General features: G+C 35.5%; 1 pseudogene; it reads left to right on the top strand.

Moving 5' to 3' along the window:
• Positions 1–449: 449 nt before the first annotated feature.
• Positions 450–22,828, top strand: part of LOC132902262 (uncharacterized) — a 55,156-nt pseudogene continuing 32,777 nt past the window's right edge.

Genomic DNA, 22,828 nt, shown 5'->3' with positions numbered 1-22,828 from the left:
TTTTTTTTTTTAACTTTTTCGAGACTGTTGGTACTGTTTAACCCGTAAGGAATGAAGACGTATTACACGTATTCTTCTGAAATTTCTATTGCATGCCTAACTTGGCTCAATCATAACTTCTTTGTGAACTGTTAATCATGCGTTACTATCTAAATATACAACACCATACATCAACCATTTGAATGGTATTAATATTTAGCGTGATCTTGCATCCAATTCACGGATCATCTAGCAAGGATGGTGACGGCGCTAGCAAGAAGTCGCTACTTTGGGCAGCATATATTCCTCTTATGTACTTAAATCTTGTAGTTTTAGAAACTATTATATCTATCATAAATAAATAAACTCTGGTGTATATAACGTTTACTTGTGATTTGGTGTCGTAATTTGAAAAAGAATGTTTGCCTAAATTTCTACAATTTGGTTAAATGTGTAACAATATGCACAAAATGGGTTTCAATGATTCACTTCACATGAAAGTAATTTTGTTTTCGTTATTCATATATTCAAAATATTTGTATTTTTGTTTGTAACGAAAAAACTTGCACGAACGGGAGCCAAGTCCCACGCGCAATCTATTACATAATGCTGTAGCTACATAATGTCTAGGTCCGGCACTTCAGAGTCATTTGTGTCGAGCAACGCAAGACCAACGGAATAAACAATACACCTCTATGTTCAAATGGGACTGAAGCTAATGATGGCAAAATGGAACATGAAATGGACTGGTGCGAGCGAAATTATTGGTTCCAACACGTGCTCGTGATCGCTCAAAGTAGGCCTTCCTACTGCGAGATACTTTTAGACTAGAGACATAAACCTAGCTAGACCCTGCTAGTGTTTTATCTAATTTGCGTGCCATATTTGTATCGCGATGCACTAGCAACCCCAAAACTCAATTTTTCCAAACTTGTATCGTGCAAATGTGTTACTGTCTATACGGTATAAACACTTTTTAAAATCGATTGCACATACATTTACAAAAACACGTGCAATGAGCAGATACACTAGCATTAAGCTGCTAGCGTATTGTTTATAGTGCAATACATAGTAAATCAAGTATTGATGTATACATATATCGCTTACGAAGATAACAGGCTATTTTAAGCTGTATCGGAAAAAAATCATAAAAGCTAACAAAAATCAAAATCAGTGTAAAAATTATTTCGTCAAGTCTTTTCAGTTCTGACATGATAAGTATCCATCGTGTCAAGTTTTCGTCTGATTGATAAATTGGTGGTATCTAGCTAGATCTATGTCTGTGTTGTTTATTTGGAATGCCAGTTCCATCAGCTTATTAGCTCGCTGGCTCTTCAGCTCTAAAATTTTATGACGAATTCGGACCGATATTTTCAACGATGCAAACACATTCGATAAACGTGCTGACGCGAAATCGAATTTACGTTTCGTGTTCATATGATTTGCAGCATTCACAACTATATTTTCCCGCCGAACTAACCATAAATTTTGAACATTAGCGCAGCAGGGCCGGTGTGCAATAATTTAAATACATATCCATCCATACATACAATATAATAGTAGCAGACCGATGTCTGTACTTGAAAGATATTGGCAAAAAATCAATATGTGAGATCTATTTAAAACCAACAGAAGCAAAAAATTTGATTTTTGGAATTTCTGTCTGTCCGTATGTCAAATATATTTATTGTGCAACACAGGTTAAAGGCTGTTACATATTTGTGATTATATGTGTATGTTTGCAGTCGTATCACGTGAAAACTATTGCTCCGATTTGGATGCGGTTTTCTGAGATGTATTAGGATTGGTTCAACTTAAAAACTGGTACCCGATATTTTTTTCCCCCACACGATACGGGGCATCGCAGGGGATCAGCTTTCTCAGTGAACTTTTACGGCGAACAAAGATGCGGGCAATAGCTAGTCTACAATAAGACGTCAAAACACGTTACTGTACATGGTAGTTACTGCGTGTCTGTACATCTGGTCGCAGGTGATAAAATGATTTATGGTAATATAATCGCTGATACATTGTGTTAATATTGTTTTAATTGCGTTTGCTTATTAAATAGAAAGTCGTGATTATAATGGGGTTTATCTTTTTAAACATATTTAAGAGGACACTGACTGACATATCATCGCACAGTTTAATCCAAACTGCCTATGAGTGATTTTAAATTTGAGACGCAGGTTCAAGGGTTGCTATAAGAGAGATTTACTCAATGTTTCCGTGAGAACAAAGCTAACAGAATTAAATGTTTTACTGATTTCCTCTAGTTGCGCATAAACTTACTTGTTATTGGTAAGTAATAATCAAAGATAGGTCGCCAAAGCGACTGTCATCGCGCATGACATTTAAATTTAACCCTTCCTGATTTCATAGAAAACGTATTAACTAAGAACAAATCTTTATTCCTTTATACTCTAGGTGTTTAGATTCATTATTACGCGGCCCTTTACTAAAAGAGTACCGCCGTCGAGTACAAGGGAACGCAGCACGAAACTTCGTGTTGTAAAATACCAATTTAGTTTAACAATATAGCGATTTACTTGTAGCCTTTTAAGGCGTTTGCTTTTAAGGCCAGCGTCTCTGGTAATGCCCTAGGCAGTTACTATGAGTTGCGAGTTACTTTCGTACGCAGCTACGTTTTAAATTACATACATACATACAAATAATCACGTCCATATCCCTCGCTGGGTAGACTGAGCCAACAGCCTTGAAAAGACTGAAATACCACGTTCAGCTGTTTGGCTTAATGATAGAATTGAGATTCAAATAGTGACAGGTTGCTAGCCTGTCGCTTAAACGAAGAATCCCAAATTTATAATCCTATCAATTAGCCTTTCAAATAACGATTAACATTATTCTGTCGTTAGCCCTGTTTACATCCTCACCTCTCTAGGGAGTAGTGCCAATGTTTTAGGATTGGGTAAGTCAGGTGATTATGCGAAGCGACTCCCGTCTGACCTTTGTCACATTTGTAAGAACTCAAATACCTGCAGGTTTCCTTACTGATGTAGACCGCCGCGGTATCAAAGTAACTTTACCTTACCTTCTACATACATAAAATGACGCTTCTTTCTCTGAAGAATAGACAGATCAGACACTACATATATCCGTTTGCCGATCCCTGCATACTTATTTTGCTTCATTTACATTTATACAAACTCATCGGTTTTAAGTTCTTTTGACCTGACCTGACCAATTATTTAAATTTGAAATTCAGAGTCTATTTTCTCTTTACGACGTAAGTGATTAACTTTCGTACGAAGATCGTTAAGAGCCCATAGTAAGGGCCTGGTCTGGTTGAAATTAACAATATCAGGGGTCAAGCCAAGTGTTGACCTGGCTATTTGTCTAATACTTCGTTAGGTATAATATAAGGTACGATAAACTATTTTCCATATTGACTTTTAAACTTGTGCAACGGTAAATAGGGTTTAAAATCTTTATTACATTTTTTTTACCTATGAGTCACACTCTTGAAGATTTACCTGGTGTTTCTCTGCGTGATTGTATCATGAATGAGCATTCCATAGCAAGTATAGTTTCACTAAGTCATGCTGCCTTTAACGGATCTTTTGAACTGAATATAAATTTGAACCTAGGACTTATAGATTTGTAATGAATACAAATTTGTAGTAACAATTGGCACTAAGCCAGTAGCGGTCACATTACATATTGTTGTATCGGTGATGCATCTTTCCGACGTATAATTTGCGAGTATGAACCAAACGATGTTTATTCTTGACGCAAATAAAAACCCTGCTGGTTGAATACAGTTTCTTATCTGCTTATTATTCTTCTCGGGATTCTTCTTGTAGGCTATAGGCTAGCAACATGTAACTATTTGAATTTCGATACCATTTTGAAGCCAAACAGCTAGACTTGGCCTTTACTTTTAGAATTGAGTGACAGGTTGTTAGCCCATCGTCTAAAAAAGAATGCCAAGTTTATAATCTTAGTTGTCTTTTACAACATCCATGGGGAAGATATAGAGTCGTCCTTTTATTTTTCTATTGGTGCCGGGAACCACACGGCAATTACTTTACAACCATTATTAAACTCCAATTGTATAATTAACATCCCTATTATATCTTTTTCTATTGGTGCCGGGAACCACACGGCAATTACTTTACAACCATTATTAAACTCCAATTGTATAATTAACATCCCTATTCTAATATAAGATAGAGTAAAACTTTACAGTTGAGCAAGATGATGATCCGTGATTGGTGACACATAACGTTTAATGTTGACGCACGCATATTTATCATTTCATTGGTCAGATGTTTGCAATACTGAGGCGTATTTTCCACAATTTGCATCATGTAATGTAGAATATTCTACCATCAAGTGATCACTTAATGTTAGTCACATTATCCAATTTCTAGGCGCCGATTTAAGTAGGAAGACGATTTGTTTGATATGTTGAAATTTACGAAAGTATTTTTTTTGCCTATAGGCTTGTGATTGAAGTTTTGGTTATGGTGATAAGTTTAGGTAAATATATTCTTTCTTTTATTTAAGACAAATATCATTTATATATAACAATAGCGATCCGCCCCGTCACATAAAACCTCCCCTTGAATTTAAAAAAAAAAAACTTCATTTATATCCGTCTCGTTGCTTAAAGACCTAAGTATACAAACATATAGAGGAACATACGAGGGAAGCGACTTTATACTATGTAATGATATTTTTACTGCAATATTATATGTATTGATGATCATGAAAACTCTTTATATAAATAAAACTTGAATTAATAAATTGGGGAGAAGCCTATATAAACCAATATCCAAAAACAAATAAACCGATATTTCATTCAGTTACGAGTACATCAAATCGATTAGTTAAAGTATGTTCTCACTTTGCACACTCATTACAAAAATCGACGCTCTTAAATTGGATAGTGTAATCACTGTTTCTATGTGAAAGATATTTTTAGCAAACACGATATTAAAATCGATTATTTATGCCGAGGTATCGGATGAATCGGATGGTTATGGTGCATCAAGAACGTAAGATGATACTTTAATATATTCTGATCTTGTTCAGATTTTAATAGATAGGTGTAAATAATTCCAATTTATTTTCTTAATATGATATTAAAACAGTGGTCGATCGCAGCTATTAAAGCTTTTATAAGTCAAAAGTTATGGACAGTTAAAACACTTATTGGGTGTTCAAACTGAACTATTTTACTTCTTAATAGTGCCTCACATTTTGTAAGACCATTATATTCAAACTGATTATTATGAAAGTGACTTAATTAGTCTGAATGTAAGTAAATAAGTAATATAAGTAAGTAATAAAAGTTAAAGAAATACATTTAATAAGTTATGTTAAATTATTGAATTGATTGCGATTTCGTATATAAAATCACGTCTTTACCCTTAACGGGGAAGACTTTGCCAACAGTCTCGAAAATACTGAAAGACCACTTTAGCTGGACAGCATTATGATGAAATCGAGATTCAGATAGAAAATATAGCACATTGCCTTAAAAGAGAAGAGAAAATAAATTGTTGATTAATGATAAAGTTCATTGCGATTACTTACATGTCAGAGAATTACTCACTATTCATTATTTTTTTAAAAATTTAAATAAAACTGGCAAATAAAAATAAACTCTCTACAACTCGATATTCGTATTTCGATCACCTCATTAAATTAATTTTATGATACAAAATTGAAAGAACCTAAATTATTTAGTCACTTTTTATGACGAGAAAATGGCAATGAAATGGATCATTAATACGTTAGTTGCTAGTTTGCTGCTCAAGTTAAACAGTATTACAGACGACAAATTAATTATGAGAACTGTGAAAGGGTATCTTTGATGTCCCCGTATGAGATATCATGTGGAACTTCAAAGTAGTTTCGCCTGGACTCGTTTTAGTACGTCGCTGGCTTTTGATCGCATTGTAACTGAAAATGGATATCTATCAATCAAATAATTTATATGTCAATTAGATTACAACGAATTAATTTTATCGGCTAAAATGCTATGCCGTAAGTAAGTACTTATAAAATTGTAAATTTCAAAGAGGCCTATAAAGTACAGTCACGTGCAGAGTCACGACTGCATTATCTCACTACATTCATATGCGTCACGGAGCTCCAACAGTTATTGATATTCAAAATCAGAATAAACAATACTATCGCCTTTGCATTCGATATAACTTTAACGAGTTACTATTCAGCGCGCAATCGAACCGAATCTGCTATACAATCGATAATCGCCAGCACTGATACAAAGCATCGAGATATCGATCTCAATCGTCCGATGCATCGGTACGCATTGCGAGCTGACATTGACAAATTGCATCTTTAAGCATTTTATGGCCGACAAATTGTGGCTACCCGTATTTGTGGAAGAACATCCTACTATAAATTAAAGAGACTATAAATTGCGCACTTGGTATTGTACTAAAATTACGGCAATTAATGAACGCGCAAAAATAATTATCCCGAGAGTTTTACCCATCTTTAACTAAAAAAAAATGTAGGAGTAAGAGGAAAGCTCTTTCTCTAATCTTAGCGTTTTCCCAGATGCACTCTCCCTACAGTTAATTCAGGGCCTGGGGTCCGCTTTAAGAAACTCTTCTCTCCTCTTGTATATATATGCTCACGCCATTTCTTTCGCGACGACGAATTTTTGAATTTCTCGGCCTGCCCCTTCTGCCTGTGCCCTGGCGCAGGCTGTACGATGCCCACATAGTTTACAGAGATGAAAATTAGACATTAATTGTTGAAGAAATAAAATAAATTCAACTGAGTTCTGAAGATTTGTTATTCATATTTCTTATTGATTTTTAAACACAAAAATATGTCAGATTACAACATTTACACATAGCCAGTAATTCTAACATGAATAAACCTAGAAAAAAACTAAACTGTTGGCTTTTTTCTAGGTTTATTCATGTTAGTTTGAAAATCTGTCACTATTGGTTTTACTTCTCTAAAGTAAAACAAAAAAAAAAAATTATGAACACAAACACACTCCTACTCATTACAAAAGCTATCCTTCTGCAACCTCGTCAAACCAACTTATAGCGAATTAATTCCACAGACAAGGCGAGCTTTTAATCGATAACCTTTTTAGAACACACCAGAGTAATCGATTATAAACTTTATGGTTTAAATTAACGCACATAAAACGTCTGTGGTTGAAACTAATTAGGCAAAATTCTCTGCGATAATTGTAGAACTTGAATATTCCGAAGGCAGGTTTCCGTTTTATCTATCTGTCAGATGGATCTTTGATTGTTTAATTTTACAGTTTATATCTGCGGAGAGAATAAAGTTAAACTTATTTTAAAGAGGATTATTTTCATCAGGTAGTACTAAAATTGTCTAAATCAGCAGCAGGGAATTTTGTGAATTTTTTTGATGATTAACATAAATCTCCGAGTTTATCATTCCAATACAGCTTAAACATTTGTGAAATTTTGCAGCAAAATAAAAAAAAAATCACCTCTGGTTTTGTAATGTTTGTAATAAATTACCGCCATCTGTAAAAGTAAAGACGTTATAGGTAAAATTTTAACCAGTCCCATAAACTTCCTTAAAAGTTTATTTAAAGATAGTTATTGGCCTTTTAGCTATAAGGTGAAAAGTGACGTAAACATCAGATATTGTCCCGGGACGAATGCGTTATGTGAAAAAACTCTAAAAGTGGTTAGACTAGTGTCAACAACACCGTCTTTAGGCTTCCTATATACTTTAAGTCGTACAATTTAGAATCGAGTCACTGATGTGATGTGCCATACACCAGATACCGTCAGATGATCATTTAAGTTTATAGATTTAAAAAATCATGATGCAGTCTTTAGGATCCGTTCATATATATGACTACTAACCGATGCTCACTTGAATCACGCAACTGTGATGTGATCTAATACAGGTGAGGTGAGGTTTTGCATAACCTGGAACTAATATTTTGTTTTTCTTTTCGCTTTCAGACCAGCATTTTGCGAATCCGTGTGTTAATATGTTACAGTCACATGCAATATATACTACGAAGTACGCCCCCGGGTTTTGCTCTCGTGAGAATTTCGTGATACAACATACCCTATATGTTATTCTATTATACCCTATCCGCGTACTACTGACAGAGTAGAAAACTCACGTCCTTACAAACTTTTCGTAACAATCTTTCGGATACTCTACACTTTTCGAATTTCTACTTTATTATTATGTTCAAACATAGCTCGCCAACGCGTTTCAATTGCTCAGTGTGTGAACCGCCTTATTCACACCGTCGGACTGGTTAAGAGACTCCTATCCGCCGCGTTTGGAGCGTGCGGACTACACAGAGCCCGCTATCTCACATCAAAGAAGCCGCCTTCTTTTGCTCGCCGCTGAAGAGGCTAGAATAGTGTTGTTGAATTATCGATAGTTTGACTATCGCTATATTGGGAGGGCAATGATAGTATCACGGTTTGAAACTATACATATCTTATATTGTTTATTTTTTATTCGTTATTGTAATAATTACAATTTGTAAAGTACAATAGGCGGACTTAATGTTTACAGCATTATCTGTCAACAAACCATTCAACCAACAGTCAACCATTGGTTAAGCTGAGAACCTTTGTGTGGGTGATAATAATTTGCAGCAGATTACATACAGAGATAATTTACTCTGTAATAACTCTGAAAAGTTGTAGTCTCTGCCTACTCCTCCGGTGAAAAGGCGTGATTTTATGTATGTATGTATTATTTACTCTCTAATAATAATATAATAAAAATAAAAAATAATAACTCTCTCATGACTAAGAGAAGAGAACTCTCTCAGAAACAACTGGACCACATGCGACTTAAAACTTGTTCTTACCGAATAGTATTGTATCTAGTAATAGTACGGATATTCGGTTCATAGTTTGTCATGCCATTGTTTCTCCACAATCTGTCGATAGTTGACTATCGATAGTTTGACCAGCGGCAACACTAGTCGAGAAACAGCCGCACTGCTTTATTGGCGATGTAACTTAATCGTGCTGAAATGTTGATTTGAAGATATAATAAAGTTAGCTTGGTTTACTTGCAGGCTTCTTGTAGTAAGATGATAACTCATAAATTGATTGGTGCTATCTCGATTTGTTCCGTTAAGTTGTCAAGCACGAAAACACAAATTGTACGGAATTGTAAGAATTTTGAATTTACTGCGGGACAAGATGATTTCGTAGTATTTAATATGGAGAAATTTAATTTAATAAGTACCAACGGAGAAGTTAACATAATTCTACCAAAGAAAAAGTACAATTTGAGGTGCGTGAATAGGTACCTACTAATCTCTGCAGATGTCATCGTTATCCTATGTTATTTAAATTGTACTTGTTCTTGCTTCCAAATAAAATATTTTTCATTTACATTTTCAATTAATGTACAGTTAAACTTGGAATTCTTCTTTTAGGCGATGGGCGAGCAACCTGTCATCATGTATTTAAATCCGAATTCCATCATAAAAACCATACATGTGAATGTGACCTGTCAGCCTTTTTGAGACTTTTGCCTCTGACTACCCCGTAAGGGTTAATCTATACTAATATTATAAAGCTGAAGAGTTTGTTTTGTTTGTTTGTTTGTTTAAACGCGGTAATCTCAGAAACTACTGAACCGATTTGAATAATTCTTTCACTGTTAGATAGTCTATTTATCGAGGAAGGCTATAGGCTACATTTTATCCCGGATTTCCTACGGGAAACGTCAACAATGCAGGTGAAAGTTGAATGAGTCAGCCATCTGCGAGCTTTCCACGCGAACGCTGCGCAAACCAACAAAGATATAGTAAAACAATGTACTAAAGATGTGAAGTACTCATTTTTTTCCACAAAAAAGTCCGCGAGAGCATATATCTATCTCTTAAGGTTTACTTACAATAACCACTTTTATGTTCATTTTTTAAGATTATTTTTTCATTATAAACATAAGTTATTTTGAAACCAATTTTCTTTAATTCAGTATTAATCCTTATCCAAATAAATATGTTTATTACTTTCGGCTTTTCATGTAGACTAAAATTGCCATTTACAGTATATAAATCAGACGAATAGGTTTTGAGATATAGTCGTTATAAGCAATTTGCAGCGAAACATTTAATACGGCGAACCAGCGTTCTTTCTAATACGCGTGACCGCCTGACCGCCAAGTCGCATAACAATTAGCAGCTATAATTGATAAAGCCGAGGAGGATGTTTGCAAAAATAAATATGATACCCAAAATAACTATTCCACGCGGACGAAGTCGCGGGCACAGCTAGTGACATTATATGTATCTACTCATGTTTCCGTATTATGCGGGCAGAGTCGCGGACGTAGATATAGTTTTTGTTTTGAACAATTTCACACAGCTCGTTTCAAATCACACGATTCAAGATTCAAGGAATATGTTTCAAGGAACGGCTAATGTTGAGTTCTCAACGGTAATAGTTCGTAGAAGTTGTGGCCAATTGACTCCTTGCCGGTTCATTATAAATAGACACGGCGAGGGAACAAACGTGTTCTTTCTTGACTATTTAATTAACCAATTCTATACGAGTACAAGAAACTACAGACTTAGAACAACGGAAAAAAATGATGCTGAGCGAATAATAAATAAATAGGGATAAGAGGGAACAACAATATTTATTTTTTATCAAAAAAGAAAAACAGTAGTTAAAACTGTCATGGCTTTGAAAACCAAAAGAATAAACTTAAAAATTAATTTAAAAAAATTCAGATTTAAGTTCCCCTTAAAAATTAACTTGCACATTCAACTGAATGTGCAGGTTAATTTTTAAGGGTTGTTGTGTGCTTTACGACGTTTTCTCTCACCGTAAGAGCATCGCAAAATTCAAAACTAACTTATATTATTGTATACAAGTCATATAATCCAAAAAATAGGGTGTTTTATTTATTTTAAGATAATTATTATCATCTAAGAGCAAATGCATAAAATATTCAACCATTTTAACATAATCTCACTGAAAACTATTTATTTGATATATTTTACTATTCTTTTATTACTTAAGCGACTATCACGTTAAAATTTATGGTTTACTAACAAAATAAAATCAGTGAAGTATGAGAAGAGTAGATACCTGGTGACTTGACTTGTAACCCCTTTTATGGGATCAGGCTAGGTCCACCAATATAGATTAGAAGGCTGTAAACACTGTAATTATCGTTTTATGAGCAAACATGAGCATCTAAATATTAAAATTAACCTTAAGACTTCCCATATTCATTTAAGTAAATGAACATTTTACGGTAAATACTAAACATACATACATAAAACATACATAAAATCACGCCTCTTTCCCGGAGGGGTAGGCAGAGACTACCTCTTTCCACTTGCCACGATCTCTGCATACTTCTTTCGCTTCGTCCACATTCATAACTCTCTTCATACAAGCTCGGCGGTTTCGGGTACTTTTGACCTGACCCTTTACCAGGACGTCCTTAATTTGATCAAGATACGTTCGTCTAGGTCTTCCCACTCCGACCTTTCCCTCCACACTCTCCTTGTATATCTGCTTAGTCAACCTGCTTTCATTCATCCTCTCCACATGACCGAACCATCTTAACATACCCTTTTCTATTCCTGTAACTACATCTTCTTTCACATCACAACATTCCCTTATCACGCTGTTCCTTATCCTGTCACTCAATTTCACACCCATCATACTCCTTAACGCTCTCATTTCCACTGCATTTATTCTGCTTTCATGCTTCTTTTGCCATACCCAACTTTCACTCCCATACATTAATGTCGGGACCAACACGCCCCTGTGCACAGCCAGTCGAGCCTTTTTGGATAGTTTCTGACTGCTCATAAAGGCATGCAAAGCTCCATTCACCATGTTCCCCGCGTTCACTCTCCTTTCAATATCACTATCATACTTGCCATCTGATGTAAACTTTGATCCTAGATATACAAACTCTTTCACTTGCTCCACTTTTTCTCCTCCAATCAAAATATTACATGCTGTCATTTCTTTCTCCATTTCAAAAACCAGTGTTTTAGTTTTACTTACGTTCACTTTCATTCCTTTCTCTTTTAAAGCTTCATGCATACAGTTTACCATCTCCTGTAACTCCTCCTCTGATGACGCCAGTATAACCTGATCGTCGGCATAGAGCAGACATTTGACGAGTAACTCATTCATCCTTAATCCACTTTTAGACTCTTTCAAATCTGTCAAACAGCTATCCATAAATAGGTTGAACAGCCACTAGTAAATACTAAACAATAATTATAAATAAAATTTTATAAAAATTTAAGTTTTATTTCCTTCACATAAAGGGTAAATGAAATCAATAGGAAAATAACACGCACATTACGTCTTCATCCGTGACAGGGTAAACAGAGCCAATAAAAGTCTTCAGTCAGCAGCAGAATAAAAAAAATCTGATATATTGTCATGATACTAACTATCGTCTACAAGACCAATGAATGAAGTTTATAACCCTTTCATTCGATTCAATTTTTACAATCTTGAAATGGTTCACATTAATTAGGTTGATAAAAAAACAGACTGTTATTTTAGTAAGGCAGCACCTATTTTAGAAAGGATTTTATGGATATGAACATAACACGGTCTATAACGCATCAAATTCCCATTCGGATACATTTATAAGCGTCTTATTAGTCTAAAAGTATTCACCGGGTTTATGACATCACATCTTAAGCTTAACTTGGTCTTACCACTATAAAAATAAAGTTCAAAATTATCAAGTTAAAGATAAAATAAATAACCCTTAATGGACAACAATTCGTTTCGGAAAGCAAATGACATAATAAACAACGCGAGTGCGTTCCAAAAATATCCGAATGTAAGTGTGCGCTGGCAACACTCTGGGGAAATAACTCGAGTGTTGCCAGTCGCCACACCTTGGGTGGCGGCTATCTGTAATTTATTAGCAGGTTAAATTTCTAATTAAGCCCCGCCTATGTTTTTAATATCTAGCCTCGGATCCGCTAATGTTCCGGTTGATATTCTGTACTGTCGGCATAAATTATAGAGATTTCAGAGTTAACCCGATTGGATAAGTTTGACATTTTCTATATATAATCGAAGTTGAGATGTATGGACAGTCATGGTAACTGCAACTATGTGGTCAACATTTCTTCTGCCACCTCGCGCAAATTTTACTTAACCGGTGACCAGTGCGACTTTGACCATGATCATGGATTGGGTTAGTTAAATTTTTACGCCGAGTGACTCCCGTCTGAACTCCGTAAACTTGTGCACTAATCTAATCATATTGGATCACGGTTACACATCGAGTTCTCTGAAGGAGCAGATTACATCGTGATATTTTCCACCGCTATATGAAAGTCGCATCGGTATGTTTTCTAATCTTATTACGCACACTATAGTGTGCTTGCGCACTTCGAGCTCCACTGCAGAGAGTTGAGGACGCAACCGGGACGCAAACGCCAAGAAGATACATACATACATATTATGGTCACGTCTATATCCCTTGTGGGGTAGACAGAGCCAACAAAGTCATTAAGCCAACAAAGTCATTAAGCCAAATAGCTGAACGTGGCCAAACAGTCTTGAAAAGATGGAATGGCCACGTTCAGCTATTTGGCTTAATGATAGAATTGAGATTCAAATAGTGACAGGTTGCTAGCCCATCGCCTAAAAAAGAAGGCTATATCCCTTGCGGGGTAGGCAGAGCTAGCAGTCTTGAAAGACTGACAGGCCACGTTCAGCTATTAGGGTTAATAATAGAATTGCGATTGCTCAATCATGCTCAAAAACTTTTAGTCATAGGTTCATAGTCTGCCGTATAAAACACTTATTGAATCGGCATACTTTCTGACTGTGTGTATGTCACAGAAATGTGCAACTTGCCCGTTTCTCTTCTGTGACCCTCGTTATTTTGTGTTGCCAGGCAGTATGAGGGTTGGTAATTGGACGTTATTATTTGACTTAGTCGTGTTTGTTTGATGTCTCGCATTTGGATTCCTTTTGGAAATGGACTGTTATTAATTTTCGCTTCTGTTATTTCATATTGTTTGGACTAGAGAAATTAAAATAGCTATTTTTAATCGCTGTACCGCATTTTGTCAAGTACTTAGTTGTCTGACGAGGTGGCTTTCATATTAATATTATAAAAGCGAAAGTGTGTCTGTTAAATGAATAAATATAGTACATTCGAGGTCAAACAAAGGCAACTTTTAAAAATATTTAACAGGAAATCAGTTTCTTCAGATTCACTAGATTTTTTTTTACTTTTGCGCGATTTGGCACATTGCCACATTGCTAGATTTTCAAAAAAGTGAACTTTTCTTTTATAGTAAATTTTCACTTGAACGAAACACTAGTCAGATATCTAGTACTGTATAATAAAATAGTTTCGTTGCAAGGAGTTTTCTTAGATCTTCAATTTATTTGTAGTCCCAGCCTTTGAGTTTTATTTATACTTTTTTGCTGGCGGTACCCAAGCCCAGTACTCACACGGTCTGTTATCGCATCATTATCTAGCGTGGTGTGTAATTACCTTTATAGCTGAATTGTCCACGGAGAGGAGCCATAAGATCTACGTGTGAAACTATCTTTAAATATTTATCTACGAGTATAGCTTCTCATAATGTGAAAAAAATGGAGGCGAAAGGTAACGGTTGTGGGAAAGTTAATTATTTTTTAAAAGCTTTTATCTAATGAAATATAGTGCGTGGGCGGGTTTACCTAACCGATATTAATAGAATCATTTAAATTTATTTTTGATTTAAAATTGCTTCGAGTAAGAGGTCCATGTTGATCTGGTGGTGAAGTGTGAAGAAACTGTGTGCCAGCTGCTTCTCATCCTTTGTAGATAAAGCTAACCAAGGGAAATGTTTATATACTTGGAATTCTTTTTTGTATAATGTCTCAATGCCGAGTGGTTCCCAGCACCAATAAAAAAAAGAATAGGAGCACTCCATCTCTTTCCCATGGAAAAGGCTTACAAACTTGGGATTCTTTTTTAGGCGATGGGTTAGCAACCTGCCACTATTTGAATCTCAATTCTATCATTAAGCCAAATAGCTGAACGTGGCCATTCAGTCTTTTCAAGACTGTTGGCTCTGTTTACCCTGCAAAGGGATATAGACGTGATCATATGTATGTATGTATGTCTCAATTGTATCTCTCGTCTTTGCGTGTTTTGAGTTTCACACTAACTAGTGTTTCTGGGCATTGGGGTCCGCTTTCATTTATTCATTCATAAGACGTGACTGTATCTCTTACAGGGCAGACAGGACCAACAGTCTTAAAAGACTGAAGAGCTACATTCAGCTCTTTGACTGAGTGATGGAATTGAGATTTAAATAGTGACAGGTTTATAGCCATGCCTATAAGAAGAATGACAAACTTACTAGCTAATCTCTTAGTTGCTTCAAACGACATCCAAGCGAAAGAGATAGAGTGGTCCTATACTAAACAGCGAGAAACCTTACGACACCGTTTTCCTACAATCATCTCCATATGTGGAAGAGGTAGTCTCTGCCTACCCCTCCGGAAAGAGGCGTGATTTTATGTATGTATCTCCATATGATCCGTCCAGAAATATATGACTTTTTACAGGCTGTGACGCAATCATGTCGCTAAACTTCCGCAGCCGGTCGATGGCATAACCTCAATAAAGTAATTCCTATTCCGTCAAATGCCCATCCCACACAAATATACGATTTTCAATGAATTGAAATTGATATTTGTAGATACCCTGGCTGCCTAGCTGCAATCAGAGTATGCAAATCGACCAGAGACAATAAAGATAATGCTTACCATAGACACGTATTGGAGTCGTTTGTATGCGTTTGAACTAGATAGTATTTTTGAATTTAGATGTTGGTGGGTGGGTGGTAAGCATAGATAGGAATTATTATTTTCTAAGAACTTCAGAGATTTTAACCAGAGATTTTTAACCAAACTGGAAAAACTATTAAAAGAGATAACAAGTCAAAATGAAAAAAATATATAAATTAAAAATTAATTCACCGCTATAGAAGTGTTGAAGAACCTTACAATTATTAAGGGACACAAGATATCGCTTATAAATGCCACATCGCTTCCTTAATTAGCACTAGATGGGTGGCCGGGGCTTGTTCGCCGTCACAACTATTATCTTTAGTCACGGAAGAGGACCATCGCACGATATGTTTTGAAACGAGGAGAAAATAACCAAGAGTGGTCCAACATTTATTTTATGATTAAGGAGAGTTTTGGTAAGTTAATTTAGAAATCGTATTACATTTTGGTTGACTGGCAGAAATCCCGATTGGGATAAGTCCGCCCTTGTTCATATTCTTCTAAAACCAATGACTATTTTTAAATTTCTTATATTTATTTTTATGTACAATAAACAGTTTACAAACAAACATTTAAGACTGACTAGTTCACCATAAGTTCTTCAATGTACTCCACACTATTCTCATGAAGATCTGTTAAGTGGATTTGACATTAAACAGGAAAAACTAAAACACTTTTACAATAATTTTATTAGTGTACTACTAGATACAGAGGTACCAAATAATTAGGAATCTATAATTTTGTTAGCAAGGAAATCAGGTACTGATTTATTTTGTAAATTAACTTAAAAATACAATGATGATAATGACAAAAAGGCATGCTATACGTTAATGTTTTAATGTCAAAATATCACGTGAAACCGTATTATCATTTAAACTTAAATTAGAAGGAAAAAGGGTAGTACCAAAGAAAAGGTGCTTTAAAAAATTTTGACATACTCGTACTAATAACTTCTTAATATCTATGAAAAATTTAAATAAATGTATATATTATAACTCTCTTTACGTTTTCTTTGAAAACTTCGTGATTAAAAAAAAACATATTCTTGTTTACAAAAATATTTTATAGATTTCACTCTGAAATAAAGACAGTCTATGTATATTAAGAAATTAAATGAGGAAGTTATGTAGTACACTTATTGAAGGTCACTATAAAGCTCATATTATTCAAATTACCTTCTGTAATAGCTTTCGTATTAAATCATCTAATCCAGTTCAGATGACTGGTCGTAAACGGTGCTAAATTATAGTTTACATCCAAGACATGTTCAAATTGGTCAAATCATTCAGAGTCTCCATGTAAATTAGATTAATATAGAGTATAATTTATAGAGAATTAAATATAATTATCAGAGAAATGCTCAGTGGAACATGGCGCTTAATTGAAAAAATGTGGCCGTAATAATATTAAATTGCCGCAATGAAATAGTGAAATAGCAATTTCTGTCAGTCATTTATAGATCAGTTGGATTTGCGGCAAAGAGGAAGGTGCAGAAGGGAAGAAGGCGAACGATTTGATCATTTTGTATATTCGTATGATAATTATAATAGAACTACCAAGTTATTATTTGCGCGAATATACCTAGCTCCACTTACAAAAAGCGACGAATTTATAAAGTTGAGCTTATAAACTTGAGATTCAACTTTTAGGCGACTTTATACACTTTAAATGATTCTCAATTCTATCAGTAAGCCTAAAACAGGGATATAGACGTGATTATATGTATGTTTTATATGTAAGCAGTATGTAGCCTTACAATAATAAAATTGTAATAAAAAAAATTCTTTAACTAATAACAAAACTTAACCGCTTAGTCTATGAACAGAAGTTAGTTTAAAATATGATGGTCTTAATTGTACAAAAAGTGCGTCGGCGCAGCTTAAAGCCTATACTAATGGCGGTACATTCTAGCCGGTGCGTGCAAACGGTAAGCGCAATGTCAAAAATGTACTCGGCCCCAGAGCCAACAGATTTTATGGACTTTAATTGCACAATAAAATTGAATGGTGGTTTGGAATGAAAGGAGGTGGTGTTGTTACTAATTGTGAGCCTGTGTAAATTAAGATTAGTCTGCAAGCGTAAATTTTCATATGTTTATTTATTTAAAACTAGTTACAACCGCGACTTCGTGCTCGTGGAGTAGTTATTTTGGGCATCATTGAAGCCCTCAAGGAAGGACAAAAAGATTTTTTTAATTCGAACTAGTAGTTCCTGAGATTAGCGCGTTCAAACAAACAAACAAACTCTTCGGCTTTATAAGATTAGTATAGATTTATTTTACAAACAATGTTGATATAATGGGCGGACTTAATGCTAAATGCATTATCAGCAATGTAATATAAACCTTTGGGTTAAGCAGAGTAATTCAGCGTGAAAATAGTGTAAGAGTTAAATATTGGAATTCTTCTATATGGCCATATAATAAAGCAAGTGATTTGTTTATTTTATAACTATGTACTTACTATTTTCTTGTTACTGTGTAAATTTCTATGCAATAAAGATATAACAAACAAACAGACAAAGCTATCTGCCATTGAGTAAATTCCAATTTTAAGCCATTCAGTTGGACGTGGCCTTCCAGGCATTCGAGTCTGTTGTCTCCAGTCTACCCCGTAAGTAATACGTCCATACTTGAGCCTTCGAGGGTAATAACGATTGCCGTAAACCAGCATTAAGTCGTATTTTAAAGTTTTAAAACTTACTTTGTAAAGACCAACAAATATTAAATTTACGTTAATGCGCGAATTTGATGGTTTTAGGGTTCGCAATAACAGAGAAGTCTTATTTTCGTTTACTTTGTTGTTTTAATAATACTAAGATGTGTTCAAAATGGGTGACTAAGGGATAAGCGTGGTCACATCGAGCTTTTGCGGCTTAAAATTTGAGAGTTGACGTTATGTTATACATACATACATACATATGGTCACGTCTATATCCCTTGCGGGGTAGACAGAGCCAACAGTCCCGAAAATACTGAATGACCACGTTTAGCTGCTCGGCTTGATGATGGAATTCAGATTCAAATAGTGACAGGTTGCTAGCCCATCGGCTAAAAAATAATCCCAAGTTTGTAAGCCTATCCCTTAGTCGCCTTTTACGACATCCATGGGAACGAGATGGAGTGGTCCCGAGCTGAGAGCTGTCCCGTTTCGCGACGTAATAAAAAGTAGTTTGGATCGTCGATAGTTTATCGCGCGATAAAAACGGCGTAGTGCGTGCAATTCATCCTCAGCTTTAATTCATCCTCCCAACATTAAAACCATCTAATCATTCCCTTCTAAATAATTTAATACAGTCTAAATAATAGCTATAAACTGCGGGCTAATCACGAGTTATCATCAAAGATAAATTAAGCTGCGTTGCATGTCGCAATGCAGTCGCAGTCAGTGGTTCCTCCATTAATATTAATTACAAGCTATTCTGAATATTCTCTGGCATTACTAACATTTCATATTACTACGACATTTTGTTAAATCATTAAACTTCGATAGGTACATTTTTGGGAATGTTCAAGCAAGTCGTTTTTGAACGCTTTTGTAGTAATAAAAACTTCTACAAATTCGTATCTTTATAATTATGTAATTTTTGACGTTTTATAATTCGATTGAGCCGGCTGCACGCACGAAAAACATGACTCATGCGGCGTTACCTCGCTCTGAGGCGTTCCATGTAAGGCTTGAAGTGCAAGCGAGAGCGCGGAACGAGCGACAAAGAGGCACAATCGGCCGTCGCGTTCGGCCGCGTATACCTCCTTCTTTATACACATACAAATCTATTAAACAAATGAAATTAAAATTTTCTTTTGCAAAATGCTACCATTCCATCAGTATTTTCTTAAGACGTTGTCACGTTCAACTATCGTCAGTAAACCGACTTTATAGACCACCGATTTTTTATCTGGGTATTGAACCCAGAATCTTCAGTTTGTGAGGCTGCCGTGTCAAGTATTTGGCCACGGATTTCATCAAATTCGGGATCATTAGGAGAACATCAAATTTTGAAATAACATACATACATACATAAAATCACGCCTCTTTCCCGGAGGGGTAGGCAGAGACTACCTCTTTCCACTTGCCACGATCTCTGCATACTTCCTTCGCTACATCCACATTCATAACTCTCTTCATACAAGCTCGGCGGTTTCGGGTACTTTTGACCTGACCCTTTACCAGGACGTCCTTAATTTGATCAAGATACGTTCGTCTAGGTCTTCCCACTCCGACCTTTCCCTCCACACTCTCCTTGTATATTTGAAATAACATGTTCTTTATTTATCGTGGCGTGTAAGTAGAATAGCGAATTATCGCTAAAAGGATGATTCTGTAACCAGGGGGTTTATGCAGGCGTAAAGATCGCTTACATGGAGGGCGGAAATAAAATTACTAGGCCTACCTCTGACCATTGAACTTTGCTTGTTCATGGTCGTTCAGAGAGGGTGCACTCATGAGTATCGGCGTAACTTACTCGTAGGAACATCGAAGAAATATATATGTGGGAGAAGTTTTGTTTTTGTTTTTATTTAAATCCTTTTTGTTAGCTAACCTCTTACTTATTTTTACGTTGGTAACATTAAGATATAGAATAGAGAGTCTGTGGTACGATGTAAGACGTTATAAGATGTGTTTTTAAGAAGTCCAATAAAATAAGAAGATTAACGATATAATTCCGCACTGTTTTACTTTCATTCTCACATATATGGTTGGACTTGTGTGTGTTTATTTATTAATTTTAATGCACCGTGTGGTTCCCGGCACCAATATAAAAAATAATAGAACCACTCCATCTCTTTCCAATGGATTTCGTTAAAGGCGCCTAAGAGATTATAAACTTGGGATTCTTCTTTTAGGCGATAAGCTAGCAATCTGTTACTATTTGAATCTAGATTCCATCATTTATTAGCCTTTTCTTAGTACTCTTTTATGACATCCATGGGTAAAATATGGAGTGGTCCTATTCTAAAGTCCTGGGAACCGGGAAATGACAACAGGTGGACTTAATGCCACAAGGCATTCTCTGCCAGTCAAACCTTTGGAATTAATTTGATATAACGCAGTAAGTATGAAGTGGAGTGTTAGTGACAATGCAGGAATCTTGGCTTGGTATCGCTTAGAAGGTTATGTGAGCCAATAGACTTAAAACTAAGGAGCCCGAATATCGGACATATTTGAGTTAAAAATTCAGTTTCAATTAGAAAAGATTCATATAGCTATAGTTAAATAACAAAGTAACTGTCTCAGACAATGTTAAACACAATTCGTATCAATCACACAACATTCGTAGCTACCTACGAGTACGAGTTAAAATTAATTTGTATCACTAATCTACCATCGATGGCATATAAATCATACAACAATGAGCTCGGGAGTGCTATAACACACGTTCGGACTGTGGTGTTACATTGTTTCTACTATTATTAATGTTCGCATTAACGATGGCTGCGATCTGAGGAGGTGCGGACCTCCCTGGAGCGACCACGACCCGACCATGTGGGCACAGGGACGTATCAGGGCATGGAACTTGGAAATGACTATTTAAAATTAATAGAATGAGAAGCGTTTAAGAATAGAATGAGAAGGGCCGTGTGGTTCCCGGCACCAATACAAAAAAGAAAAGGACCACTCCATCTCTTTCCCATGGATGTCGTAAAAGGCGACTAAGGGATAGGCTTACAAACTTGGGATTCTTAGGCGATAAACTAGCAACCTGTCACTATTTGAATCTCAATTCTATCATTAGGCCAAATAGCTGAAGGTGGCCATTCAGTCTTTTCAAGACTGTTGGCTCTGTCTACCCCGCCAGGGATATAGACGTGATCAAATGTATGTATGAGAAGCGTTTTGTGGAGTTGTATGTGGGAAGGCTCTTTGGTTAAATGTAGCGGGAGAAGTACGTGCCGCGGTTTGATTTGACCATTTGGATTAGAGCGAACTGAAAAAAAATTACTATTTTGGTCATACCGCTGTGGCAAAGGAATATTAAAAAGTAGGCTTTTGGCTCTATTCGGTTAAGGTGTCATCAAAATGGGCTCTCTTAACCCTATTTGCCTTTGAAATAATATGCAAGCATAATTGTAGATATAAAAAATAATAGTTTAGGATTATTTTGATGTCAAACGAAATGGAAAGACGCTCACTTTATTCCAAAAACGTTATGTCTATACAAGACTTAAATTAAATGGTTACTTTTTCTCAGTAAAGAATAAGTAAATTACCTGAAAATCGCGCTACTTAAATATATGCAGAATTTATTAAAATTGTTACCTGGCTTTTTTAATTAAGTTCGCATAACTGAATAATTTAGCGCGAACAAACCTTTCTTTTTATTTTTTATAACCTCAAAAATTGATGTTCATGAAGGCATAACGCAAGTTAGTACTTAAACAATAATCAATTTCTAAATTGCCGTCATCAATCATTCCTTGCTCACCTGTCATAAATATGGAATATTTAAATAAAACGCCTGCAGCCGGCCCTGTGCGATCTTTATCAGTGCAGCGAAAATCAAAAAGCATAGTCTGGAAAATAATTTGCAAAGGTATTATAATAATTTATAGCTTCATTTTTATGCGTTCCGCAAATATTCATTTCGACATTAAAGTTGTAATGCGATCACGTATAGATTCTGGCCAATGAGTGTTCTTAACGGGGTATAATTGTATGCTTTATTAATTTACTCGATGCTAAGTTATTGGAGATCCATTAAGGTAAGTATATACCTAAGGAGACGAGGCCAGAGATACGCAAAAGATTAATTGAAGTTACATGGCGCTTCAATAAGAACAAAGTATTGTTTGCCGAAGATTAATTAAGAGTTTCGACGGTGTTATTACGAGTAACCAGTTTTTTTTATATTCACTTCTCAAATGTACCTATGTAATTATTGTCTACGTTTTTATAAAATGCACGTTATTTATGTCCCATCTAGATATTGTAGTCGTTTATATAGATTATGGCTTGGCTTCGATGTAGGTTTAATATACCTACTAATTATAAGATGGAACTTGAAAACATTCCACGTCAAAATGAATTATAGGTCTCTCTCATCAAAGCGCATTACCG

The sequence above is a fragment of the Amyelois transitella genome, chromosome 11 (genome assembly GCF_032362555.1).
Source record: "Amyelois transitella isolate CPQ chromosome 11, ilAmyTran1.1, whole genome shotgun sequence".
Lineage (NCBI taxonomy): Eukaryota > Metazoa > Arthropoda > Insecta > Lepidoptera > Pyralidae > Amyelois > Amyelois transitella.
The sequence above is the reverse complement of the archived record's forward strand: the minus strand, read 5'-3'. Positions and strand labels throughout refer to the sequence as shown.